At 31.1% G+C, this 27789-nt stretch overlaps 3 long non-coding RNA genes across 3 annotated transcripts; 1 reads left to right on the plus strand and 2 right to left on the minus strand.

The window, feature by feature from the left end:
• Positions 1 to 5265: 5265 nt before the first annotated feature.
• Positions 5266 to 11554, minus strand: LOC143043522 (uncharacterized). The gene is made up of 4 exons (XR_012968439.1): positions 11414 to 11554; positions 8749 to 8988; positions 7728 to 7907; positions 5266 to 5544 (listed from the first exon to the last, which is right to left on the minus strand). It is a non-coding gene; the product is annotated as an uncharacterized LOC143043522 (long non-coding RNA).
• A 2871-nt stretch (positions 11555 to 14425) lies between these two features.
• Positions 14426 to 17144, plus strand: LOC143042587 (uncharacterized). Its single transcript, XR_012968057.1, has 2 exons — positions 14426 to 14911; positions 16948 to 17144. It is a non-coding gene; the product is annotated as an uncharacterized LOC143042587 (long non-coding RNA).
• Positions 17126 to 20017, minus strand: LOC143042588 (uncharacterized). Its single transcript, XR_012968058.1, has 2 exons — positions 19414 to 20017; positions 17126 to 17303 (listed from the first exon to the last, which is right to left on the minus strand). It is a non-coding gene; the product is annotated as an uncharacterized LOC143042588 (long non-coding RNA).
• Positions 20018 to 27789: the final 7772 nt, after the last annotated feature.

The following is a 27789-nucleotide window of genomic DNA, read 5'->3' on the forward strand; positions in this document are numbered from 1 at the left end:
ATATACTGACTGATATAGCTGGATATGCTGCAGGAAACACAGATGCACTGCCTAGCAGTAAAATAGAGATTTGTCAGTTTACTGTTTCTTAATTGAATGTTTGGAAATTAGATAACATATTAGTAATAATTATATCTTTAACAAACGGCTCATTTTTCTTTATTTACAAGACACATGCATATAACTGATCAGACTTTTTAGAAGCGGCAAATTGAAATCGTTAATATAAAAGGTTTAATCTAGCCATGTATTGAATTCGATGATGGTAAATATAGGAAATCAATATTTATTCACCGCGCTTATACAACGTGTTTGATTTGATTTATTTACTTCTTTAAATATGTGGATCTCTTTGCAATACTCTCCTTGATGACAGCAATGGTAGAAATTGGGAACAGCGAAAACAAAAGGTATGGTGAAAATGATTTTTTACGCGTATACGTTATATCCAAAGATCTTTCATAAAAAAATCAGTTCTAAGGATATGAGAAAAAAAAGGAAAAAATATTCTGCAAAATATAAGTTGTAGTGCAAATTTTGTGGAGGTCTTTCAATTATGGAAATATACAGTAGATATAACTTAAAGGAATGTGGGCGCATATGTCGAATGATAAATAATTATGTCGTCACTGTTCGATATATATTTCGTTACATGCACTTGTATTCATGTTGTTACCTTTTCATTTGAAGGATTCAAGTAGCCCTACTAGTTTAGTAAAAGCTGTTACAGATTACAGCAATAGTTTTACCACTGTTTTAAATAACGAATTTAGTAAGACAATACAGAAGCAAAAAAATATAGGTAAGTTTTCGAGGTACATTTGGTATATAACTAGAATTTCATTTCGTTTCTTTTTTTAAAAATACGGTATCATTCCATTATATCTGTGCATCTGATATTTTACAATATTTATCAGAGTTGGGTGTATGTAGGTTAAATTGGTCTGTACTAAAAGAAAAAAATGATTTGAACCTTCAGCAAACAAAGCCTGTCACACATGTTTTTTTTAGTTTATACTAGTGCACGATCCCATGATTTTAAACGAACTTTGTTCTTTAATAAGATTGACACACAACTGAATATGTATGGCTATATACAATTATAACCACTTTTGGCCGTAGATATTATCAATACTTGTAGCTTTGCACAAGGCAATGTAATCAGCTAACTAATGTTAAAGACATCTTAATCTAATGAATGAATACTGATTCAAAATTGAAGTTTGGACAATGTGGTTCATATATAAGTTGTAATTGTCCTTTAACTATCGTGAATTCTGTTAAATCTGTACCTTGTCTTTTTGTTACGGTTCTCGTGTGTTTTTTGCTGCGCTGATGATTCCAGAGTTTTCCAAATGAATTTTATAGTTTGATAGATTATGTTTTCCTGTTACAACTCTGTACTATACTAGGAGTAGGTGGGACTCAATTGCGTATATCTTTATTTACCTTTCCCAGGTCAGAAACTCCTTTGTTTTCTGCCTTTGTTTGTTTCTGCCCTAGTTGCTTATTGTTTGTTGTTTAAGCATACACCGGATCGTTAGTTTTCTCGTTAAATTGTTTCATATCTTATCGTGCTGGTCCTTTTTATTGATTACTGTACGGTATGGATGTTGCTCATTGTTTAAGGTCACACAGTGCTTAAAACTTAAAGTTGTTGACATCCTCGTCAATTACACTCATACTACAACTCCTTAAATTTATGTTATAACATTCATAAATCCTGCATCGCAGTTGAACCACTTTTCAACTATCCGTATTGGGTACAAGAGCTAGGAACTTATGCATATACATATTATATTAGTTCCAATGCGACTCCCCCAGAATAATAAAGTCGTTACATATAACATATTTCAGAAATAACGCCTATATTGATAACATCAGAAGTCTTGACTCCGATTTATTGTGATCTGTAATCATTTCCAAAATTGAATGTAGTTTTGTTTGAATATACTCGAATTTGAAAAAAAGAAAATTATCTAAAATCATTTTTTATATATGATAATATTTTTATATTCACACACTTTTTGTTTACAGTCAACACTTTAATGGTACATTTAATCCAAGATTATCACTATATCAAATTATACCGTGTTTAACTTACTGTATTTAACTCTTTTTTTTTGACTGTATAAAAAGTACTCAAAAACATACTCATATATGAATGAATACGTAGGAGTCATGATTCCATATTAGAAGAGTTTTAAAGTACTTGAGCTTCAATAGTTATTTGGAACATTCTTTGATACGGTGTCGTAATGTTTGTTTTTCTTTGTGGTGTTTTTGCTATTTATTCTATACAGTTCTTTAAAGTAAAATGTTCTTTGTCTTGACTTATTTGGATTTTGCGTACTTTTTTTTGTCAACTGGTACTTAGTAAAGGTCTCTCGAATGATAAATAAATATATAAAAGATAGATATACTCGCCAGTGTTTCCGTCGAACTACAGGATTTCGTTATGCCTCCTGAGATTTGTCTAGTTACCAAATTATAACTTAGAACCTCTATTGATTCATTACACTAAAGTAAAAGGGGTGATATTGAAAAGCTGTCAATATCCTATTTAAAATGTTAGCCCTATAGTCGTATACTATATCTTAACATTTTTCCTTATTTGGAGAATTGGGTAACAAATCTTTTATTGTTCTACACGACTTTTATTGCCTTAGACATGTTAGAACGCTTAACAGATAGACATATCGTATAGACAACTATGATGGTTGACGACTATGTTGAAAAGCGCTTCTGACGCATGCAATTGATAGCGTGTTGTTTTCATTTTCACTTATTTATATCATTTTGAATATTTTTGTCTTAGCGGGTTGTGGTATCATTTAACGTATCTCTTTATTCATATATAATACATTAGCAAACGAATATGTATTTGCTCGTTAGACATGTAGGTGTCCTGGTTGCCTTATATTTAGGTCTTTCCACCTTTCCGTGGAAAGACGTTTTGATTTTGTTCTGATTATTATTATTATTATTATTTTTTTTTTTTTCTTCCGCCTAATTTTTTTCTTGCGTAATTTTGTTGTTTCAAAAGATGTCGCTTACATATTTGGAATATGATATCGTATAGTTTATACGCTTTTACACTGACAACCGCGTAACTAAATACTTTGCGTTGTAAGAGTTATCTCCACAAACACTGTTTTTCTTGTGGTCACTACTTCTTTGCAACCGTAAAAGATTACGACAAATTTATTATACCAAATTGCCCGTCATACTTTGAACGACAAAATTATTCCATGTCTACCTGTGCGAATTTCAAACGCGCAGTTTTACACCATTACTCAAAACCCTTCTTCCTTGATGGGTGCATTTTACATAAACAAATAAAATCGTATAATATAATCAAAATGAGGATGTTAATTTGATGCATGCCTTTTTGTGCCTCTTCGTTACATTTGTTGATTTTATAGTGATTAAGATGATAACACAATGTTGACTGCTGTACCCCTATTTTTGACATTTTTAACTATTGTGTCTGTTCGTTTTGTTCATGCATCGGTGACAATATAATGGAATGTGATACGACTGTTATACAAGTGAGAGTTTTAGCTAGCTATAAAACCAGGTTCAATCCACCATTTTCTACATTTGAAAATGCCTGTACCAAGTCAGGAATATGACAGTTCTTGTCCATTCGTTTTTGATGCGTTTTGTTATTTGATTTTGCCATGTGATTATGGACTTTCCGAATTGATTTTCCTCTGAGTTCAGTATTTTTGTGATTTTACTTTTTACATCTTCAGGATTAAGAGTTTAGTTTTGACCAAAGCTTTCCGGAGACTCCATATGAGAGTGATTCCCCCTTATGTATTTGATATATTATTAAGTGATTTGCATTTCTAACTGGAAAACCATAAGTGATAGAGACATAGGGTCTTTTGATTTGAGATCCTTGGTAAAAAAAAAAAAATAGGTCAAGGTTAAAGGTCAAGGTCATATTATAAATTTTTGTTTTGGCTTATTTTTACTAATTTTCGAAACCTTATAACATACCAACATCTTGTTTTCACTAAATTGTTAGTTGCGACATGCCGTTACTTATAAATTTTGGTTGAAAGGGTGCGTAAACAATAAATAGGAGTTTTCGCCCATCTTATATTTAGAAGTATGCATAAAGTGATATAGCTCATTAACCATACATAATAAAGACCTAGGGTCTTTTGATTTCAGATCCTTGGTTTATGACCTTGAAATTGAGGTCAAGGTCATAGGTAATTTGCACATTGTAGATTTTAACCTTTGCTGTAAATTCATATTTATACATTATAAAGTCATAGAAACGGACATTTTAGATTGATTTTTAATATTTTGATAATAAAATAGATCTTTACTTGTGGAAAGACCTTCAATTGTTCTTTGAACAATTGGTTTTAAATTTAATATGATGTTCCACCAATAAAATATGCTAATACGTATTTGTAATTGATAACTAAGCATTTGAAAAAAAGAAATGTCAAGTAATTATCCTGTCAAATAATCGTTGAACCTTTCTAGTTAAATTGCAGGAATTTCAATATGCTATCAAAATGTTTCATTTTATTTTGGTTTCTAATTTTTAAAGTTTCTTTGCCTTGTTTGTTTTTTGCAAATTTGTTTATAATGGTTTTAATGTAATATGCATTTTTTTTTACTTTTTATGTTTTTTTTTATATTTTCTTTCTTCCGTATGCAATCTTTATTTGGTTTGAGGCCATGATGGCCGAGTGGCATTGTAGTCGAACTACTGTTTCACTAGCCTGTCAACACTGATGTCGTGCGTTTGAATCAAGTACTTGTAAGGTGCGCTCGACTCCAATCTGACCACCTTATTAAGCACAATAGTGCTTAAAGGGGCGTAAAATACCAATCAATTAATCAATCAATCAATCTTTATTTGGTTAACCACGAATATATCAGAATAATCGTAGCCACAACCTCGTACTCTTTTACTCTATTATGACATAACCGAATTAGACTTATCACCAAATTTACACTTGAATGGACCTTGAGGAACATGACAGGTGCCACATGTGAATCGTGGTATTTTTTTTAATCTTTCGGGTAAACCAGAAATAAATCCTGGTTTTTGTTGGGTCGTTAGGATTCTATGTAGTGTGTTGTAGACTGTCGTTTGCCTTCTTTTATAGGTTTTGTTATGCCTTGGTTTCTCTTCGACTTATGTATTTTGACTTTTCGTCTACTATTGTATGAGGTCGTAAAATAATGTAATGACAGAAAATATCATAACAAATGCAAATTGATAATTGAAAATTTTGTTTCACAATAAAAATATCATTCAACGTTACAAAAACATTTTGTTTTCACATATGGATGCAAAATGATGGCTACAGTCAATATCAAACCATGTTGCGTTAGAAGTAATTCCATATCTCATGCAGTCTGCGCCTGGTATTACGGTGTTCGACATATCATCTGGTTGATTATAACCCCAGTTGTTGTGTATTACAAGTTCTCCGTCTACCCATCGAAAAATTCCCTCTTGTGATACATCCGTTCCACCTATCCACCAGCCGGTTATTCCTGTTGTTTCTGTAAATATCAAATAGTTCCTCAAACCTGGCCGTCTACTATTTCATCAACTTTTCAACAAAAATTGAGTTATCGTTGTAAGGGGCTGTTACAACTGGATTCACATATAATTAATTCATGTTCCAAAATCAAAACATTTTGAAGACCTTGCACAATGTCTTGCAATTGATAATTCGGAACTAAAAATTAGATGTCAGAAAAAAAAAAACTCCAAGGCAAATTCCAAAATTAATACTTGTTATTCGATGTTAAAGGTTTTAAATGTTCAATGTTCAATATTCAAGATAAAAATTGATTTATGTCATTTTTCAACTTCTACAAGTATTGATTTAAAATATATATATCAAAATAATTGATAACAAAGACTAAAATAAAACAAAAAACCTAGGAAAATATTCAAAAACAATGAAAACAAATATTATCAATTCAAACTCAAACTAGCTGAACTTTCATCCGGATTATCTGATGTGTAAATACAACGAAATGTGTTTATAACAAAAAAATAAAACTGTTGAGAAAAAAAAGACGTCTTTAATTTTGATTATCTATACAATTTTCTCATACTGTAGAACCCTCTTGGTGAGAGTGGTAAACTGTAACCCTTGTATTCTTTAACCCGAGAGTAAAAACCCTTGGCAAAGAGGTGCGTCCGTTTATCTGTTAGGAATATATAACTTTACAGCCATGTCCAGTCAGAATGAGGACGTTAAATCGAATGCCTCGATTTGAGAAGGGTACCACGCTCTCTGCTCCTACATTTTAAGTTGTATTTCAAATTTCTCACTCATCGTCCAGGGTGATCCTTATAACAAGAATTAACTTTTGCATTTAATATGAATTTGTTAAGTAATCAACAATCAATCAATAAATCAATCATGCTGCATAATCAATACATTTAATTTAAAAGAAGACCCGGGATTATCGGAATATTTTTTTCATAAGCACTGGTTATTTATTGTTTAACAAAACTTCGTTCGGATAAATTGTCTGCACCTTTACAAAGGATTCATTTTTTTTAATCGTGCGAAATATTTTAATTTTCTTAAAATTTTGATTTTTAAAAGCTGAAGTACTGAAAAAATATGTCTATAGAATCATGAGAAGCAATATTTTAAGTCATGAACAAAACATGTTTTAGAACAAAAAGATCTTCGAGTAATCCTGAATCTGTCTTCGTGACATAAAACAACCTTCAGTGTATAAAATGTGTGACTTGACTTTAAAAATAATACTGGTCTAAGCGCAGAAAAACACAATAATTAACTAATGAAAGATAGCCAATAAAAAGCAAATGTGCAGATATTCAAATTCAAGTTCAAATTGTGGTTTAGTTTTAAAATATTTTTTTTGCATAAGCACAAATTGGATAAGACACAAGTCACACAGACTTATGAAGTCTTCTCCATTTAACATATTTAACAATACAATGTATATGAGCATGCATACGTTACATATTATTTAACATTTGTATAAATTGGACCGAAAAATTAAGTGACACAAAAGAAGTAGAGAGAAAAAAAAATATAAAAGAACACAAAAAACAACAAGGAAATAAATAAATAAAAAAAAAAGAACTGAACCTAAATGATGATGTGTATGTGGTCATGTTTTACTATCTAAACAATAAGGAATCTATTGCTCCTGAGTAAGTTGAATAGTACCGAGGTTAATAGTAATACATTTAATGGACAGTTATTTGGGAGCCAGCTAAGATTTTCTAAAAGCTTACTTTTTATTTCTGAATATAATATACATTCAAAAAAGAAATGAAGCGAATTTTTGCGATACACACTACATCGGCAAGGTTAATCAGAAATAATATTAACTCTAGACGGATCATAATTTAGGAAGGAAGCAGAACATCGAAGTTGAGTATGCACAATGTTTAGTTTACGAATTCTAAACTCGTAATGTTTCGGTATTTATTCATGACTATTGGGATTTAAGTTTTTTAGTTTCGTTTTAAATTGTCCTAATGTATCTGCTTCAAATTGTGGTTATAGGAAGGATCAACTGGAAGACTAAATTTCAAGTCTATTTGTACTTGACTTTTACGTGATTTAAAAACAATCGAAGAAAGAGAAGAGAGAGTACATCCTACGGAATACCCTTTTAATTTACAAACTTGAGGTTAATATGATAATACATGCATTATACGTATGGACTTAAAAGTGAAAACATACCGTATTTTGCCCACAAATATGGTAAAAAGAAATATTCTTTTCTTCCACTTTGTATAACTAATAGATTTCCACTGTCATCGATGCATCTTTGCTGTGACCCACTCCATGATAATTTTGCAGTGTAAAATGTGATGCAAGTGTCTAACTGCCATATGTATTCATACCCAGAATCACGACAATCTACAAACAAACAGATACTAGTAGATTGAATTTCTTATTTCATAGTTTGGTATTCCAAACTGAATACATGATAAGACTTGGGTATATACTTAGTAGTAATATCAATAATTGTTTGAGTATTACCAATCGATTAAACTACGATTAGATGTAATCGAAAATTTTGACGATTTCAGATTACTGTCGATTATTTGAAACAAGAGTAATCAATTACAAACAATTATGATTACCCCATCCCTGTTTGGTAATTCAAACGTTTGAAATCGTTCTGTTTCAGTCGCCATTGCTGGCATTGTTATCAGTCACGATGTATCAAACACCAAACAAATCAATTGTAAGTATAAAATGATATGTATATGATACCGTGTTAGACATCAATCAATCCATACAAGTGCAGACCATAATCGAGAAGATCTTTTCTGGATTGATTGGGTTGGGTTGATGCGCATGTGATATTTTAAGGTATCCATTTTAATCACATGCTGCATTACCAGGGAGATCGGTATAAGCCAGATGACTGAAGCACAAAGGGTTGATATCAATTGTCAGCTTTACTATCACATATTTCCGTTAATTTGTTATAACATTAAGACTATGAATATGTATTGTTTCCTAAAGGAGTATCAAAAACAACATTCGATAAAGACTGGTTGACCCATTGTTATGATGATCCCTTTAAAAACTATACCATGTTCAAAAGCTGAGGAACGATTCCACGTATACCCTGAAAGCTTAACATTAAAATGTGTCTTATATATCATCATGTGTTAATGTTACAAGAAAAAAATAAGGCACCCAATTTAATAAACGTGTTACGTTCTATTCATTACCAACAAAAATTTACCTTTCTTTCCATAAAAGAAGTTGCCAAGTGAGTATTCCTGTATCATGTGTCCATCCTCAATGTCAAACGTTGCACAATGTCCACTTGTTTTGTTATAGAAAATGCCATCGCAAATGTTATGCTGATGACAATATCTAGCACATTCAAGCGTTGTACTGACTGTCAGTGTTGTATTTAGTATTCCTTGGGCATTAGTTGTATCCCATTCTGGAATCCGTACAAAACTTTGTATAGTGCTCACTAAAACACGATTCGAAATATATACAATACAGTTATATATTTTAAAATTTATTCAAATTTATACTATCTCAAAAGAAAATGTTTACACAAATGTAACTCATTTGAAAATTTACCAGTAAATAATTACATTAATTACATGTATGTTTTACCAGAATTCGTTAGTTTGATTGGCTAACAACAATTGCGGGTCATTCAAAAATTAACCTTCATTACAAAATGAAATGTTATCTTCGTGATGACACATGCTTTAAAAAAAAAGGCACAGGTAGATAAAAGAAAAACTTTATAGAACTTGTTTAATGGTCTTATTGGCATACAAATTTAATTATGAGAAATGAATGCTCCTTGTTGTAATTTTATTGGGGTGTAAAATTGTTGATCGTGCACACATTTTTAGAATACACCGCTTCCGCGCTTCATACAAATTGTGCTTCGGTCAAAACTTTTACACCCCAATGAAATTACTAAAGAAACATGCATTTGTAAATGCTTTTCTAAAAAAAACATTCAAAACAACAAAAAAAAAAAAAAAACTCAATGGTTATTTTCAAAAAAGCAATATTATATTGAAGGCATGTTTATTCTATTAGTCATTTGCAAACTATAACTGCAATGCTTTATGAAATAAATGCTATTATCATTTAAGTAGAGTAGACACGTCACAAGGAAATGCATTATGATAGGTTTAAGATATATAAAAGATTATTCATAGTTCATCTTTTCCCTTGCTTTTTTCAGAATTTATAAGTTGTTTGTCCAACGTCAAACAATATTTTTATTTAAATACTTGAACACATAACTATTACACATTCAAAATGTCCCTGTCCAGAGTCAAGAGGCTGTCATTTAGTTGTTGTCATTTGTTGCTGTATATCATATTTGTTTTTCGTTTATTGTTTTGTACATAAACCAGGCTGTTATTGTTCTCGTTTGAATGGTTCTATACTTATCATTCAGGTGTTTTTTTTTTTAATTATACTGTTCAATCTGGGTTATGCTCACTGTTGAAGGTCGTTTGGTGATTTATAGTTTTATACCTTTACGTCATTTTTTTCTCTGTTGGAGAGTTGTCTCATTGGTGATCATCCAATAATTTTTGATTTTCATATCATTATTAAGCCTCCAGAATGCATTCACCTCTGTCGTTAAATAACATTTATAAATGTTTAGATCAGTAATGCATTTGTAACAGTCAGTTTCATCGATATTTATAGAATAACTAATCCAAGAGTTTAAATATTAATATAAGTTCAACGAGTGGCTGAACAACACATTATTTCACGAATGCGCGTAGTTTGTCAAATTCTTAAATATGAATTGATTGTATGAACAGATTGACGCAGATTTTAGCATGAAAATAAAGAATTATTATTTTTACCGTGATAATGCTATCAAATTGTAACATATATTAATTGTAAGTGTGATTAAGGGAAGCCCGATACTAAAAAGTAAAAAATATCAGTATAAAAATGTTAATTAAGCATACATATTTTGAATCAAAAATACTAGATATTATAAAACAATTGCAAGTATCTGACAGGTCGATATTCGAAAAAAAACCCGAACCAAGATGAATACATTTTATATTTAAGTATATGAGGTATTAGATTGTGTGAAAACACAAAATAGAAAGGAAAACTCATATATTTGTAAAATAAGTGACTTACAGGTACAACTGGCCGGGTGTAATTTAAAATTGTTATTGTATCATTGATATGTAATATTCTACACATAACAAATCACTATAATGAATGTAGATTTTGCATAAATGTGCGTTTTATTAAGATATAGAAAGAAATGTTGCATTTCTTTTATTTACATTCTGAACGCTAATTATATTTATTTCATAGTAACTATTTAAGTTAGTACTGACATTTTTTTATTGTTAATAAATGTAAAGAATAAACAAGTTTCATTCAATAAAATATAGAAAATTAAGTTCAATTTACAGAAAATACAAGATCTGGTAGTCTGTTTAGTTTTTCCAATATTTTACATGGATTTTAAATGATTTACTTCATATATTACTGTAAAATTATCCGTTACAAATACTGTTCATATTTGATACATTTTGGTCAAGTTTGACTGTATGTGATAATGATGATAATAGTAAAATTTAAATAAATGTAAATGTAAATAAAAAAAAAAAACTAGATTGATTAAATAAGGTAAAACAATGATTATTATAAAACTAAAAACCTAAGCATCAACATGTCAGTTTTAAATTTTAATTCTGTAAGTAAAACGCATGCACGTACATCTGGCGTGTTTGCATGCTCTTTGTCATAGTATTCCTTCCCCTTACGACACATCTAATTGTTAAGTTGAAATTACTATCCATTTTATTTTGCATATTTAAACTCATATTGTCTCTTTAATATGAATTCCCCTTTTATTTGATTCCTTTATAAATATTTATACGTACCAACAAATACCGGAATCGACACAAAGAAACATAATGCACTAATTCCGAAATAAATTATGTTCATTATTGTAAAAGCATTTCAGTTCTGCATATACGGGACAATAGGGTAAATATCGCAATATTTAAAGAATAACAACACTAAAACGTATATGTTATGAATATATGAATAATGTGCGTTTTATTAAGATATAGAAATAAATGTTGACATTTCTTTTATTTACATTCTGAACGCTAATTATATTTATTTCATAGTAACTATTTCAGTTTGTACTGACATTCTTTTTTTATTGTTAATAAATGTAAAGAATAAACAAGTTTCATTCAATAAAATATAGAAAATTAAGTTCAATTTACAGAAAATACAAGATCTGGTAGTCTGTTTAGTTTTTCCAATATTTCATATGGATTTAAATAAAAATCGATATTGGAAAAAACAGTTGTGGAGTTTATGTATATATACGTTTGGTCATTGAATCACATAAATTCGATTGCTGATCAAATATTTACATATACCATTCTCTTACCCGTTGTTAAACAAAAGTTATGAAAAGACATATGTGGTAAAATACATGATATAAAAGGCAATCGAAAACGGAAATAGTTATATAAAGGTCATCATCCAATCATTAATCGGATATAAGATGTTGGCAACTGAGTGATGAACCGACAAGTAGCAAAAAATGACTCGAAAAAAAGTTGTGTGTATCGTCTGTTTTAGGGTTTCACCAGCGAAGAGATTGGATATGGCCATCATTGTTTTTGTTCATACCTAATTCTTTTTTTTTAAATACAAATACAAATACAAATACAAAAAAAAAATATTTACTAATCACAGTGCCCGTACTAGAGCAAAATAATTACAGTTAAATTGTGACTACAAGACAAAATCTACAATACTAAACATGATTTAAATGATTGATTTGATTAAAACATTGAACATATATACATTTATTAATGAAAAGAACTGCATAAATATACACAACTGGTGAATAAAATCTAGCAATATGGATTCCACTTGGAACACAAAAATGTGATAAAGGGGGACCTTAAGTCTATTGTTCAATAGTGCATCTCTTTGTTTTGACAGTTGTTTTAAAAGTTGATGAATTATATAACTGATGTCTACATCTTCGTTGCTTAACGGTCAAATTAATTTGTTTTCATCAGAAAGTTTAATTGAATTCTTCTTATTTTTTCTAATTGATCAAAATATGGTTTGCGTACTGTGGTTAATCATGAGCATTGAATTAAAAAATGGATTTCATCTTCAAAAGAATTTTTACATAAGTTACATTTTCGTTCATTAATATCCAAGTTACAATATCTTCCCTTTTCAATGTTTAGGTTATGTGAGTTTACTCTATAACCTTCTTTCATTTTCATTACCACAACTTAAATATTTTTCTAATTTGAAAATGTTTTTAAATTTACGATAAGTTCGTAACTTGTTCCATTTTTTTGGAGTGATTTGTATCATCATTAAACAGCATTTTTAACCAAATTTGGTTAAATACGGTTTTAGTAAAACTTTTTACTTTTGTTATAATATAATGAGATGAACTAGGGCATATGGAATACATAATCAAGTTTCAGATAAGACAAAAGTTATATTACAAATCCAGGATTCTTTATTTTATGAATTCATTGTAATAGACATATTAATATGTATGTTTCATCTTATCAAACATAGCTCGTTCTTGACTCCTGGCACATAGATACAAATGTTGAGATAAAATAAGAAGATGTGGTATGATTGCCAATAAGACAACTGCCAACCAGAGAAAAAACGACATAGAAATTAACAACTATAGGTCACCGTACGGCCTTCAACAATGAGCAAATTCCATACGCATAGTCATCTATAAAAGTCCTCGAAACGACAAATGTAAAACAGTTCAAACAAAAAAACTTACGGCCTGATTTATGTAGACAACAATGAACGGAATACAAATATGATATACAGCAACAAACGACAACCACTGAATTACAGGATCCTGACTTTAGACATGCACATACAAAATGTGGCGGGAGTTAACTAGTTTGAAGGCGCCAACTCTCCCCATTACCTTAGACAGTGATGTACAACATAAGAACAAACTATAAAAATCAGTTGAAAAGGGCTTAACTCATCACATCGATACAAAGCAGAATATTTCAGACAAAAGCATAGACTAGACGTGGCAGTCAAGTAATGTACTGGTATTATTTGCGTTACCACCTTGTTATTTTTTTAAAATCCCGTCCTTGTCTCTTTTATAATTTTTTTTAGGAGTATTACATTCTGTACAAATTTTCTAAAACATCGGTTGTAATATAACCCAAAAGCTTACCATTTTTTAAATGACATATTAAGGAATTGAAAAAAAAAACAATTCTTATCGAACAGCATTTTAGTACTTCCATAATGAATAACATTTCAGGTTTTATTTATTAAATATTTTGGCCACGACTATCACTGTAGAGACCTTAGTTGTCGAAATTCAAATTGTGGGTAGTAAAGTTGGTGTCGTAAACGTTATAACTACCACTACGTCGATATATCTGCTGTTCAGTAGGTCCCGAGGGTATCACTAGTCCAGTAGCTTGGTACTCCTGTACTGCCATGAAAATACAAATATTTTTTTATTGAAATTGGCTGTTCTAAATCTTACAGAATCATTTAAGATTAAGCAATGTATCTCCTTCATGTATAGCTCTAATTCCTTGTCCGGATTTGGCTAAACTTGTTTGTTCTTTTTTAGTTATGTCAGTGTTTTTGTATTTAGTATATAACTTTCACATATTTTTCCAGCATCACTGAAGAGATATATCATCTTTCATCATCCTTCAATTTATGTTTCTTCCTTTTGATAATTTCATTATAAAGTCCACGTTATTAGTATATAGTTTTATGTACACTAAACTTGCAGAATGCTAATATTGACTAACGACTGCATGCAATTGAAACCTAATTTAATTCTTCAATTGCTTAGGTTCTTATTCATCCTTAGCTTTCAAATATTTGGCTTTAAAGGTGAAATGCAAAGGTTTTTAAAAACTTTTTTTGTTTCATATTTTAATAAATTGGTTAAAATAAATACTAAAAAAAATATTGGTAGTCGTTTGTGTGTCCTCGTTATACCTATAAAACAGGTAACTTCATGGTTCATCGGGGAAAGTGCAACATGATTATCTCCCTTTGTTCCGGAATGCTGGTGACGTCATATGTGTCCTCTCATTATGTAAACAAACAAGCATGGCCGCGAATATGTGAACTACAATACAACGATACAACTATGGACTATCGATTCACAGACGATGAACGTGAACAGATAGACATTCCCAAGGTTAAACTAACTATGTCAGTACAATCATACATGTATGAACCTGTAAGTCAGAGCCAGAGGATTGCCGGTGCTGAATCGGTAACTGGATAAAGAAGCCAACATTTTCTACATCCGATGGTGAAGATGGAAACGAAATAGATCTTTAACAGTCTGTCGGCTTCAAACTCTCATGGTGCGTAAATTAGATAGTAAAATAATGTATTTCGGCATACTTTTTGTGAGTCCGAGATTACTCTGACATCCAACGGCTGTTCTGTCAGACATCGAGAGACAAGCTTGGGCCCTCGGCACGACCCCAGTTTGTCTGGCAAAACAGCCGTTGGACGTCATAGTCATCTCGGACAAATTTTTGTAATCATATAATATTGATATAAGTAGGTTGGTAAACACAGTTAATGTACAGTGCGACCTTTCGCTGTTGAGGGAGGGGTTGGCAGGGAACATGCGAAATTGAGGGGGAGTAGGGAGATGGAATTGGATGGGTTAGGGAAGAGGAAAATTATCAAAAGACTCCTGCTCACCCCTCTTTAATTAAAGTTGAGATAAAAAGGAAAAAAAGGGGGGGGGGAGATTTTGTTTGATTTGATTGAAAAAGAAGGCCTGAAATGGAAATGTCTTCAAATGATACTATCAATTCTTCCCTCTCTGTATGATATACATCATTACATGTACAATGTATTTATTACAATATAGTGGGTAATATAAACAAAAGCAATTGTGTGTGGTAATTTGTACAGTGAATCTACATGTGTGCACTATATATTATATATATGTAGACAATTTTTGTCATGAATTATTGAACACCTCTGAATAAATTATATTTATAGTCACTAGTCAGTCCTAATTTTAAACAAATTTGCACATTTACAGTACTTTAATACATGAGTTGGTGAAATATCTTCATACATGTATACATTTGTGTATGTCTCTGGTGTGATGTACATTGTACTTGTATATATATATATATCAACACATGGGGAGGGGGTGCATGTTTGATCATGTTGATTCGTTTAAATTCATTTTAACTGTTTAAGTTGTGAATGGAATAAATTAAGAAAATATATTTCTCTCTTATTTTAAATTCAATACATGATGATTGATCAACATATATGGCAAACTTGCTACAGTAAGAGACTGTTGCATTTATGCTTATTAATTTGCTTGAACAGAGCGATTCTCTCTATAAACTCCATCTCATAAATATCAAAGTATTTAGAAAACTTGTTAAGGAAAGTCATGGCTTTGTTTGTAATCAATTGCACTTTGTAACAGTATTACATTTGTAATACACATGACACATGTACATTGTACATGATAAACATGATAAAGTCCAAGTTAATTGGGTTAAGCTCTTGTAGAGTTGATATACTTATATCCCTTTTGATTGATTGATTTTGTCCAACCCAAACAATACCTTCTTGTGCATGTTGTATTATGAATACATTGTACATGGGTGAATACCTTCAAGAACTAATCCATTTAATCCAAATCATATGATTCATGAGTAAGTATATTGTCACATTGCTTAATTATGCCAGTAGCAAGTAACCCCTCATTATACACTAACTTGTACTTCTTAAATGACTATATTCTTTTATTTTGCCAACACAAACCTGTCAATTACCCTGTATGGAATCTAGTTTTCTGGAAAGTTCCCATTTCTTGGTCTCCTAATGACAAACTGTTGTATTGTTAATATTTAAAGACAAGAAGTTAATTTTCTGTGATTAGGTTTTTAACATACAAATTCAATTACAAACAATGAATATCACTTGCATTTATTTGTGACTGGCACAGAGACTGATGCATACATAGCAATTCATGTTCAGTTTTCATAGATTTTTATACCAGCAGCTATTTCAGAAGCACCAGTAAATGTAAATTTTGTATATAATTTCTGTGCCATTTGGCCTCTTGTGTATTGTTGTCTCATTGACACCCATTCCACTACTTCCCTACTCGAGCTATAATAAGATTACAGTTGATAATTAAAGTAAAATTTTGTACTTGATTTTTAAATCCTTATCAAGTTTCAAAAGAGTAAATAAACAGCCATATGATTTTTACTACTAAATATGTATGAATAAAGAAGATGTGGAATATACATATATTGGACAGCAACCAAACAAAAATAACTAAGACACTTTGTAAAATTTCATTTTTAAAATAAGTTTTCACATGTCTCACTGAATAGTTTTTTGTTTTCAGAAATAACAGATATTTGTCACAAAGAAGATTTACCATGTACTAGGAGAAATATACGAGTTGTGTTGCCATCAGGTGTTGTTTGCAAAATAAGGGAACAGTTCCAAGCTGAACAATTAACAAACTTTAAATAGCCCTAATGACCACACAAAGAGTCAAATTATATTAACTATATTGATAATAAAATTTTATCACATTTATTCATTGTTTAATTTATTTATAAGTGGTCTCCTTTTCTTGTCTGTTTGCCTGATCTGCTAGTAGAGGTGGCTCAGCCAGTCTTTTATCAACTGCTGCTACAAATGTATATCTAAGCCACTTTTGTATGAAGGATACTTCCATAAGTTCATGCACATTACCTTTAAAAATAAATAAAAAGAGAATTAGTCTTGTTCAATTGAAAAAAACAATTTGATTTGCATAGGAACAACATAGCTTGAATCTTTCAGCATGGTTAATAATTATGGAAAACTTTCATTGGATGCCAGACTCCTAATGGATTTGTTTAAATGATAACACCATAATATGTACTTTCTGCATCATTTAGTCTCTGGTGGAGAGATGTCTCATTGGAAATCATATCTCATCTTCTTATTTCTATATGTGTTAATTAATCAGTTTCAAATTAATGTGACTGACTAGAAAACATAATGCCCATCTTCTACTGTCATAGACATGTGAACAAAAACAAGAGAAACTATAAATAAAGCAGGTATGAATATAAAAATAGAAGATCTGGTATGATTTCCAATAAGACAACTCTCCAGAAAAGACAAAATATCATAGAAATTAACAACTATAGGTCATTGTACAGCCTTCAACAATGAGCAAAGCCCATACCACATAGTAAGCTATAGAAGGTCCCATTGACAAATGTAAAACAATTCAAAAGAGAAAACTGATGGCCTAATTAATGTACAAAAAATGAACGAAAAACAAATATTTAACAAATTAACAAACAACATCCACTGAATTACAGGCTCCTGAGACAGAGAGGACATGACCGTATATCCCAACAACAAAAAGACTAATTACTGATCTGAGAGTACTGACAGTTACTGACAACTAATAAAAAAAAGTCTTATATATCTTTGAATCCAATTATCTTTTCTTTTTCTTTCCTAATTCTTCTTATTCTTTTTTTATGAAGGGGTGGGGTGGGGGGGGGGGGGGGGCTTGTTTAATGATTGCCATACAAAGTTGGCTTAGGTTCATTCTTAAATTCTGTAAATTGACTTGATAATTGTATACAGCCTTGTTTTACTTATTCAAGATTTTATACTGACATGTACATGTACCAGGGGCGGATCAAGAAATTTAGAAAAGGGGGGGGGGATTTTTTAGACCTTTTTCGGGCTAAAAAACATACAATAAGTGTTAAATGTACTTTTTTAAACGGTTCCTGACGTGGGACATGTATATTTTAATGTTGCTGTATAGTGTAAGAGTTGGACATTTTTGATTCTTGTTGTAAACAATATTTACGCCAGGCTATTCAATGAAATTTACAATACCACCGACATGAGATAAACTTTTGTTGAAAAATCGAGACATAGTGATCCTACATTCTGTCGGTGGCATCGTTGTCGTCCACAAATATTTTGTGGTCAAAGTTTTTAAAATATTTATTACTTTCTTAAATTGGCCTGGATTTCTACCAAACTTGGACAGAAGCTTCAAGATACAACAGCTTATGATCATAAGATAGTACATAGAATATAGTAGTAAATTTTGTTAAAAAAAATCCATTTTTTCGGTATTTTACTTATAAATAGACTTAGTGTTTCTGTCAGTTAACATTACATACAGTCTGCAGTTCAAGTTTTTATATTTCAATATTTATTTGATTCATTAACTATCCTTGGTTTTTACCAAACTTGGACAGAAGCTGCTCACAATATAAAGATAGAATCAAGTGGATTTTTTAATCATTTTTTCCCTCCTTTTTGTCGAGCCTGCAATTGACAGCAAAAGTAGGCGAGACACTGTGTTCCGCGGAACCCTTATATATTTTTTAAATACTATATATACATAAATGAGACAGCAACCTATCAGCAAACTATTTTTTGAAGGTTTAATGTTTTCCTGGTATATATAAGCCCCTCCCCCTTTTATAGAAAAAGATCAGTGATTGACTTTCAAAACTACCACTATTTTGTTATCAGTCTTAGAAAACATTTCAAATGCCTGTATTTGGTCTGTATTACATGAAACTGCAAGTGACACACTTGTGTTCATTCACTTTATGCAGGTCTACTATGACTTCTAAACAATGTTACATTTTACAGCCTCGAAGTTAAAATAGATAGTTTAAACTGTACATGGTCCCAGTCTATGTAGATCGAGCTCCAATGAAAATAATCCTAACCCGGCAAATTATAAACACAAATGATGCTTACCCTGCCTTTATTTAAGAACCATATATGCCTTACGAATAATGAAATATATTACTTTGTAATATAGATATACCTCTATTCTAATCTCCGTCGTTTTCCTTTGGCTATGTGTTCTAGATGCATACTTGGGCTGGCTCCCTGCAGGAAGGGCAGAAGTCTGTTCTTGCCGTCTTGTCATAATTAATAAAAACATTTGCTTTCAGTCTTATTCTGTTTTGGTGTCAATGTGACTTTGTCATGAACGAGGCAATCCTTGCATCAATAACAAATTGATCAAAATCAAAGTGTTTGGGGTCATAATCTGGAATGCTCCGTTGAACGAAGTTTAATTCTGCCTCTTCACCTTTCGTGTCCAACTCTTTCGTCTTTATTGGTCTATCGGAAATGTAAACAAACATAATCCCTGACCTGATCCAGTATAACAGTTGTATGCAACACAAAACACCATAGCCGGTTAACGTTGTTTACAAGTTTACGTTCTAACACATGTATTCGATACCAATGTAACAAAGGACTCATATGACGTCACAGCGAGAAGGAAATAAAGGGAGATAAACAAGGTTGGTATTTCCCGTATTTTTCGACACCAATATTTACTTGTTATTTTTAGTACCAACGAGGTTTGGAATTATTGTATAAATATAAATTTCAACATTTTAAACCTAAATTCTTGCGATTTACACCTTTTCCTCAATTTTTTTCCTACCTTTGCATTTCACCTTTAATAATTCCAGATGAATGTAAATCTAGAAAAACGCGTCGGATGCATAACAATAATAAAGTGCAGTTCTGATTTTTTTAATTTAATTTTTTTTAAATTGTATGCATATATTTAATATTATCAATGGAAACATGGTAGTATTTGGTTTACGAGTTGAGGACATTAACACCAGATCGACTTTAACTCAATATGAACACGGCCATAGCAAACCATTTATCTTTATGAATGTGTCTCACTTAAACATGTCTCTGATTTTTTTCTCTGAGCTTGACTCTACTTTTTGGTCCCTTTTAACATGTTTAAGTTATTTCAGCTCTTCAATGCTTTAATTGGGTTTTGGTTTTTGAAATAGTTTTGCATCGAGCATCACCGAAGAGACTTTTGTACATTTGTGCATTAAAAATGGTATCGTTTATGTTGATACAGTTAAACGTATCTTATCAAGACAAAACACTTCATTTGCTTATTAACAATTTAAAGGATCATTAATTTTCTAAACATTAAGTGTAATAAGAATGTATTATTTATTTATTAAGATATTGGTAAATGATAAATTGAACATTAACAATTAGTTTTATAATTATTAATCTCTCTTCAAAATTAATATAAGATCAACATCATTATTGTTGAGAAGAATGATAAGAGAAACATCAATATGCATGCTTTGTATTGCAATTGATAAGCTTTGTTCCTTTAAGAAAACCATCCTAGTTTACCTAAAATACAGTTAAAATAGTCTGACAATTAGATCTAGTTCATTTGAACACCTGCAGAATTGAAGTAATTGTACTGTTATTATGAACATGCATTTTTTCGGTGCAAAACAATTGTGTCTGTTCATGTCCGTTACAGTTTCAACAGGTAAGAAGATTTTTCGGGGATAAAAAAATAAAAGTAAGACAATATTGTCATTTAATTAGTTACTTATCCTAACGTCCTGTTGTAAGCTTTTGAACATATTACGAAGAATTCCTTTAATTCTGAAATGACAAATAACAGACAACCAAAATCTGGTTTATTCATTGTTAAGACTATTTAAGACACTATGCATGGTATTTACTGTGATCAGCAAAATTTACACATTGTTTACTACGCTGTTTGCTGTGATACTGATTCAAATGGTATATGTATCCTGTTTGTATTTTGACATTCAACATTTGTACTGATTACTTTTATCTGCTATTTCAAACTACTCATTCAACTACAATTTGCCTTTAGTGACATTTTTTTTTAATATATATATAATATGTATTTGGCATACATATTCTAAAATTATTTTCAAACATATTGCATGCATTTTCAAATTTTATTTCATATAGGCAATATTCTGCGAATCATGGAAGGGATTCCAAAGTGGGACAGCATGGATGTTCAAGGGAAAATAGAAACTGAAATAACTGTTGATACGTATCTACAGTGTGCCAGGTTTTGTCAACAGTCTGATGCTTGTGATGGTATTTTCTATAACAGCACCACTGGATATTGCGTGATTATTGAAATATTTGATGGACTTGTTATCAATAATGTCTCTCTCGGGAAATTCTTTCGTTTGAAGAAAAGTAAGTTCTTGTTATAAAGGGTGCGGATATTTATTTTGTGTGAGTTATTTGTTTTTGCTTACAAGTATTATTAGTAATTTATATTCTAGAGGAGAGTGTAAAACTTGAATTAACCTGATTGCAGCCTTTTACGAAACGTCGGTCAACCGAAAAGATACAAATGTTAAGTTAATCAGTTGTACTTCATCATTACACATTAAAGTTTAAAAAACAAGGGTACAAATTTGCAGACCTTAAAGTCGGGACAAGTATAATCTTCATAAATTTTCCAGGCTGAAATTCTTTTAAAAAATCGGTCAACTTAAACAAGATGAAAACTGGATCTCTCAGTCATCATTATACACAACTGTACCAAATTTAGCTGAAGATCTATATGCATGACAACGCAGATGTCCGGACCAGTGTAAATCAAAGGACCTTTAGTTAACGGAACATTGTTAAAACAAAACACAGTAATGTACACAAAACATAGATAATTGACTGCAAATGCAACGAAAAAAATTTGGACAATTGTTTGATTTGAGAATAATGGAAAAACAGAAGAACAAAAATAGGCAACACTAATATATGTCTTGGTAACTGATTGACTACATGGGAGGAAATTTAGTGCTTTTAGAGGAATTCACATACTTACTTATTTAATCGTCTTCGTGCTTTAAAACCAACACCATCTCTCTCTATAATTTCCTGTTTTGTGCTTTTTTTTTCTTCCGACCAAGTCATTCCCATCTCTATTCATCTATTTGATTGTTTTATTTTCTTACACATCCCTTCCTTTTTTGAAAAAGTCTAAAAGAATGATTCAACCTCTTCCTTTTTTTTGTTCAGAAATTTTAAGATATTCTTGTCTGTAAATATCGTTTTAAACAGACTTGATACAACATGAGATTAACAAATTTGTATGCCTTTATCATGTTTATCTGATTAAATAAGATTATATCGCATTGATAAACACATGAAAAATCTCATTTTCATCAAAGAACAACCTTAAAAGTAATTACTGAATTATTTATTTAGAGAAAATGTCTTTGGGGGAGGGTATTTCGATACAGTTACCATAACACATTAAAACGTTGCCGGATTTTTATGATAAACAATGATACTAGTAGGAAGGATGATGTTTAAAATGGCAATATGTCAAGGATAATTAAAAAAAATATATACATCTGATAAACAGATAGCAATTTGAGGGTCACTGTTAATTTCTATCGATTTGTATTCCAATCTGTAATAAAACTGTTGTTTGTGTATGCTTATACATTTATAGCATAATTTTGTAGAATAAATAACATCAGTTTTGTTTTGCAATCTATATCGCCATTTTGATTTGATTTACCGTTATACATAACTTCGTTATGTATAATGTAATAACTCCGTTGCATATAACCATAGATATGATACAGTTGTCTTTCCCTCGATTATGAATACACAACATACGACTTATCATCTTATTTCTGAATCTGTGATCAACACTAAGAAATGATAAGCCTTCACGAGCACATGATTATTTTGCTCAATATTTTATTTTCTGTGAATTATTTTGTGGACTGTTTCTCTTTTAGGTGGTTTTTTTCTTTTTTTTTCTTTTTTTTTTAGCCAAGGGTTTTTTACTACATGTATTTTTATACTCCTTGGTGTATACTGCTACTTTTTAAAGTTCGTATTGTCGCTGAGGTTCTAAAGTGTCGTATATAAATTTTTTAGGCGGGAGGAAATCTCGGATATTCCAAAATATCACACATTTAGACCAATCAAAACATTTGAAATAAGGCATGTGACAAAATCGCCAATCTGAATTGTTTGTAAAGTTTACTTCCAAAATGTTGTATGTTAACTTGAAAATAGTCGTATAATTATTTTGGAAAGCAAACACTTGTAGATTTCTTTATTTCTGTGAAAATAAAGTTAGTTTTTTATATTATCCTGAAATGTCCAAGTTTTTTTTTCACAGCCATGTACAAAAAATTTCAAGTTCACATATAATATTTTGGACGCAAATATTTCAACCGAATTTTCAAAGCCTGTTTGTGAGATTTTTTTTTTTTAATTTGTATCATACTACATTTTGGAAGCCCAGCGACGTTATCATCTTCCAATGAAATTCGCGAAAATTAAAAAAAATTAGTAAATTGCTGTAAAAAATATGTAGACTCTACTGACCAGTGTTCGATAAATAGACATTTGCGGAAACTAGGTATATACCTAGGATTACACTTTAGACTTACGACTACCGGTGACCAAAACAAGGGGTCATCTCAAAATAAAAATTAAAAAAAAAACAGATACTAGATAGCAAAAAAATGTTTTTTTGTTTATGTTAGCAAGCTGTTCTGAAAATATACTCATTCAACGCAAATGTATGGTGGCAAGATATTTGCATCGCTGTCTTTATAGATGTAGCAACAAAGTCCCCAGAACTTTAGTTTTTTTTTAAATTCTCAACGTCTATGCTACATCTTTATTGTGTAATAAATCTATTTAATCTTCTACACTTCCTGTAAATATTGTTATGTTTTCAAATAATCTGGTGTCTTCTATAATGAAAATACCACGTTATAAATTTCATGCGTCCGAGGCGCTTTTCTCGATTTATTTTCAACAGGAATGCTCAAAGCCGAATATTTGATAGAGCGAAAGGACTAAAAACGTTGAAGGTATCTATACCAGCAGTAGCAATACACTTTCCCGAGAAACAGGGTACTTTTATGTTATTGTTAGTATACGAATAACAGCAATGGTATTGTTCAGAGGTTACCCTAAAAACTGTGCCTTTGAAAATCTAAGGTAAAAACGAAAGGCAACTTCACGTGACATACCATGACGATAACTCTCTTTGCAGAGCAGTACATTTGAAATAGTAATGTTGATGTTTTTTTTTTCTTTTACACGATTACAATTTTGTATCCGCAACTGTTCCCAGTTCCCTTGTCGACTTAAATAGATTTTGATTTTTTTTTATAATTTCTTCTCGCTAGTTTACATTTGCATTTTAATTCCTATCAATCAATTGAAAAGACTTGCGTATGAATTCTGTGTTAAAATAAACACCGTCGCAATGGAAGATTCTTTTGTATGTGGACATATGTTGGACCCACTTTTTTTATCCTGGGTTGGAACCCCTTTTAAAATATGGCTGGATCCAGCCTTGCCTCGGAGACTTTGTTACGGCCAGAAATCGCCTTTAAATTGTAGCCAACAAAAGACACAAATCAATAGTAAAATTTAACAATATTTAATATACAAAAGTTTACAAAAGGTATTACACAAATATTACTGTTAACTTAACTGTCAAAATATGAGTCCAATCTGTTATCTTTATCTATATCCGGAAATCTTTCGGAATCCAATCTGAATATTATGTTCACTACTAAGGTCACAATCCAGTATGATGTTGTTTGTAGAATAAAAGTGTCAATCCAAATGCCGTGAATACTAATGTCTATCAATGTCTAAGTCCAAGTTTAATTATCAGAGTTTAACTTTAGTGTCTGTATATATAGTGTTGTCAATGGAAAATTCTAGAACACTCTATAATGGAACATTGTGGAAAATCCTGGAAAGTTACAACGGAAGTTTCTGGAATAACGTAGAAGTTTAAATTACGCATCTTTTATAAGGATCATTCTAGAAAGTTCCAATCATTCTGTGATTGTTCCAGTGATTCCTAAACTGCACAGTTATAAGATTATTTGGTAAACAACTATCAGGCCATACAACACAAATTAGGCCAACATAAATAAACATAATAATTACAATATCATAACACCTCCCCCCTTAAAAGAAGTTTTAGTGTAACAAAAACTTATCATGAATAATATGAACAAAAATACATAATATATACAAAGTGATTTAATAAGCTCTAGATAAAGCATCAGCTATTACATTATCTTTACCCTTAATATGTTTTACAATTACATCATATTCCTGTAACAATAGACTCCACCTAGTCAACCTCTGATTCTTGTTTCTCATTTTATGCATGAAGGTGAGAGGATTATGATCAGTATAAACAAGAATAGGATATACAGTGGGATTCAAATATACATCAAAATGTTGAAGTGCTGACAACATTGCAAAACACTCTTTTTCAATAGTTGAATAATTTTTCTGATGTTTATCCAATTTCTTAGAAAAATATGATATAGGTTTTTCAACATTATCATCTGTCTCTTGATATAAAACAGCTCCTATTCCTACATCGCTTGCATCTACGGCAAGTTTAAATTGTTTTTCAAAGTCTGGAGTAATCAGAACTGGACTATTAATTAAAAGTGATTTGCTATTTTCAAAAGCTTTTTGACAATTTCCGCTCCAGATAAATTTAGAATCTTTCCGTAAAAGATGAGTCAATGGTTGAACAACAGTAGCAAAATTTGAACAAAATTTTCTGTAAAATCCAATCATGCCTAAATATCTCATAAGTTGTTTTCTATTTGTAGGAGGTGGGAATTTGGAAATAGCTTCCACTTTAGCCATAATAGGTTTTACTTGACCTTGGCCAACTGTATGCCCTAAATAATCAACAGTGGCCTGACAAAATTCACTTTTACCAAGATTAACAGTCAAATTTGATTTTGACAATCTATCAAAAGTATCATATAAATGTGTTAAATGCTGTTCCCAGCTATCACTACATACAATAAGATCATCAATATAAGCATAACAACAGTCTAAATCTTTTATAACATTATTGATCATTCTTTGAAATGTAGCTGGAGCACTTTTCATGCCAAATGGCATTACAGTATATTGAAATAAGCCATCTTGTGTAACAAAAGCTGATATTTCACGAGCTCTCTGTGTCAATGGAACTTGCCAATAACCTTTCAATAAATCAAATTTGCTCACAAATTTTGCTTGACCAATATTGTCAATACAATCGTCTATCCTTGGAATCGGATAGGAATCAGATTTTGAGACTGAATTTACTTTTCTGAAATCAGTCACGAAACGAAAAGTTTTATCTGGTTTTGGCACAAGGAGACAAGGAGAGCTCCATTCACTGTGACTCGGTTCAATAATATCATTGTCAAGCATATATTTAATTTCTTTTCTCATAACTTCAAGTTTGAGTGGATTGAGCCGATAAGGATGTTGCTTAATTGGAGAAGCATCTCCTACATCAACATCATGACAAACAGCAGTGGTTTTGTTTGGCACATCTGGAAAAAGATTTTTAAAAGAAAATACCAAAGTTTTTATTTCTTCTCTACGATCAAAAGACAGATGTGCAAGTTTTGAATCTAAATTTGACAAAATTTCTGAATTTTTCAATCTAACTGTCTCTTCCATAGTTTTACAACTAAAAGTTGGTTCAATTACATCTGGTTTGTCATGATTGTTCTCAAATTTAACCATGCCTAAAGTGGCAACTGGTTTACTATCACATAGTACATTAGTACGCTCAAAATATGGTTTTAACATATTAATATGACACACTCTATTTTGTTTGCGCCGACCTGGAGTTTTTACAATATAATTCAAATCATTAATTTTACTCTCTATTGTATAAGGACCACAATATTTAGCCTGTAAAGGATGTCCAGGGACAGGCAGGAATACAAGTACGCTATCACCAGGCTCAAAAACTCTGTCCCTGGCATCTTTATCATACCATATTTTCATCTTGTTCTGTACATTTTTTAAGTTTTTCTGAGCAATTTGACAAGCAGTATACAATTTTTCTTTAAATCTAGATACATAGTCTAAAAGATTCAAGTCAGTATGTTCAGTAAGCCACATTTCCTTAATCAATTTTAACGGTCCCCTTACAGTATGACCAAATACCAACTCAAAGGGACTAAATCCAAGGGATTCTTGAACAGCCTCTCGAACCGCAAAAAGTAGAAAGTGAACTCCATCATCCCAGTCTCTGTCAAATTGAAGACAAAAAGTTCTAATCATGTTCTTCAATGTTTGATGAAAACGTTCTAAGGCACCTTGAGATTCTGGATGATAAGCACTTGATCTGTACTGAGCAATCCCTAACTGGTATACGACTTGCTGAAATAAACCTGACATGAAATTTGATCCCTGGTCGGACTGTATAGACTTAGGAAGTCCTACTAATGTGAAAAATTTGATCAAAGCTTTGACGATAGTAGGTGTCTTGATATTTCTGAGCGGAATAGCTTCAGGAAAGCGGGTAGATGTACACATGATTGTCAAT

Source organism: Mytilus galloprovincialis, chromosome 8 (genome assembly GCF_965363235.1).
Source record: "Mytilus galloprovincialis chromosome 8, xbMytGall1.hap1.1, whole genome shotgun sequence".
Classification (NCBI taxonomy): Eukaryota; Metazoa; Mollusca; class Bivalvia; order Mytilida; family Mytilidae; genus Mytilus; species Mytilus galloprovincialis.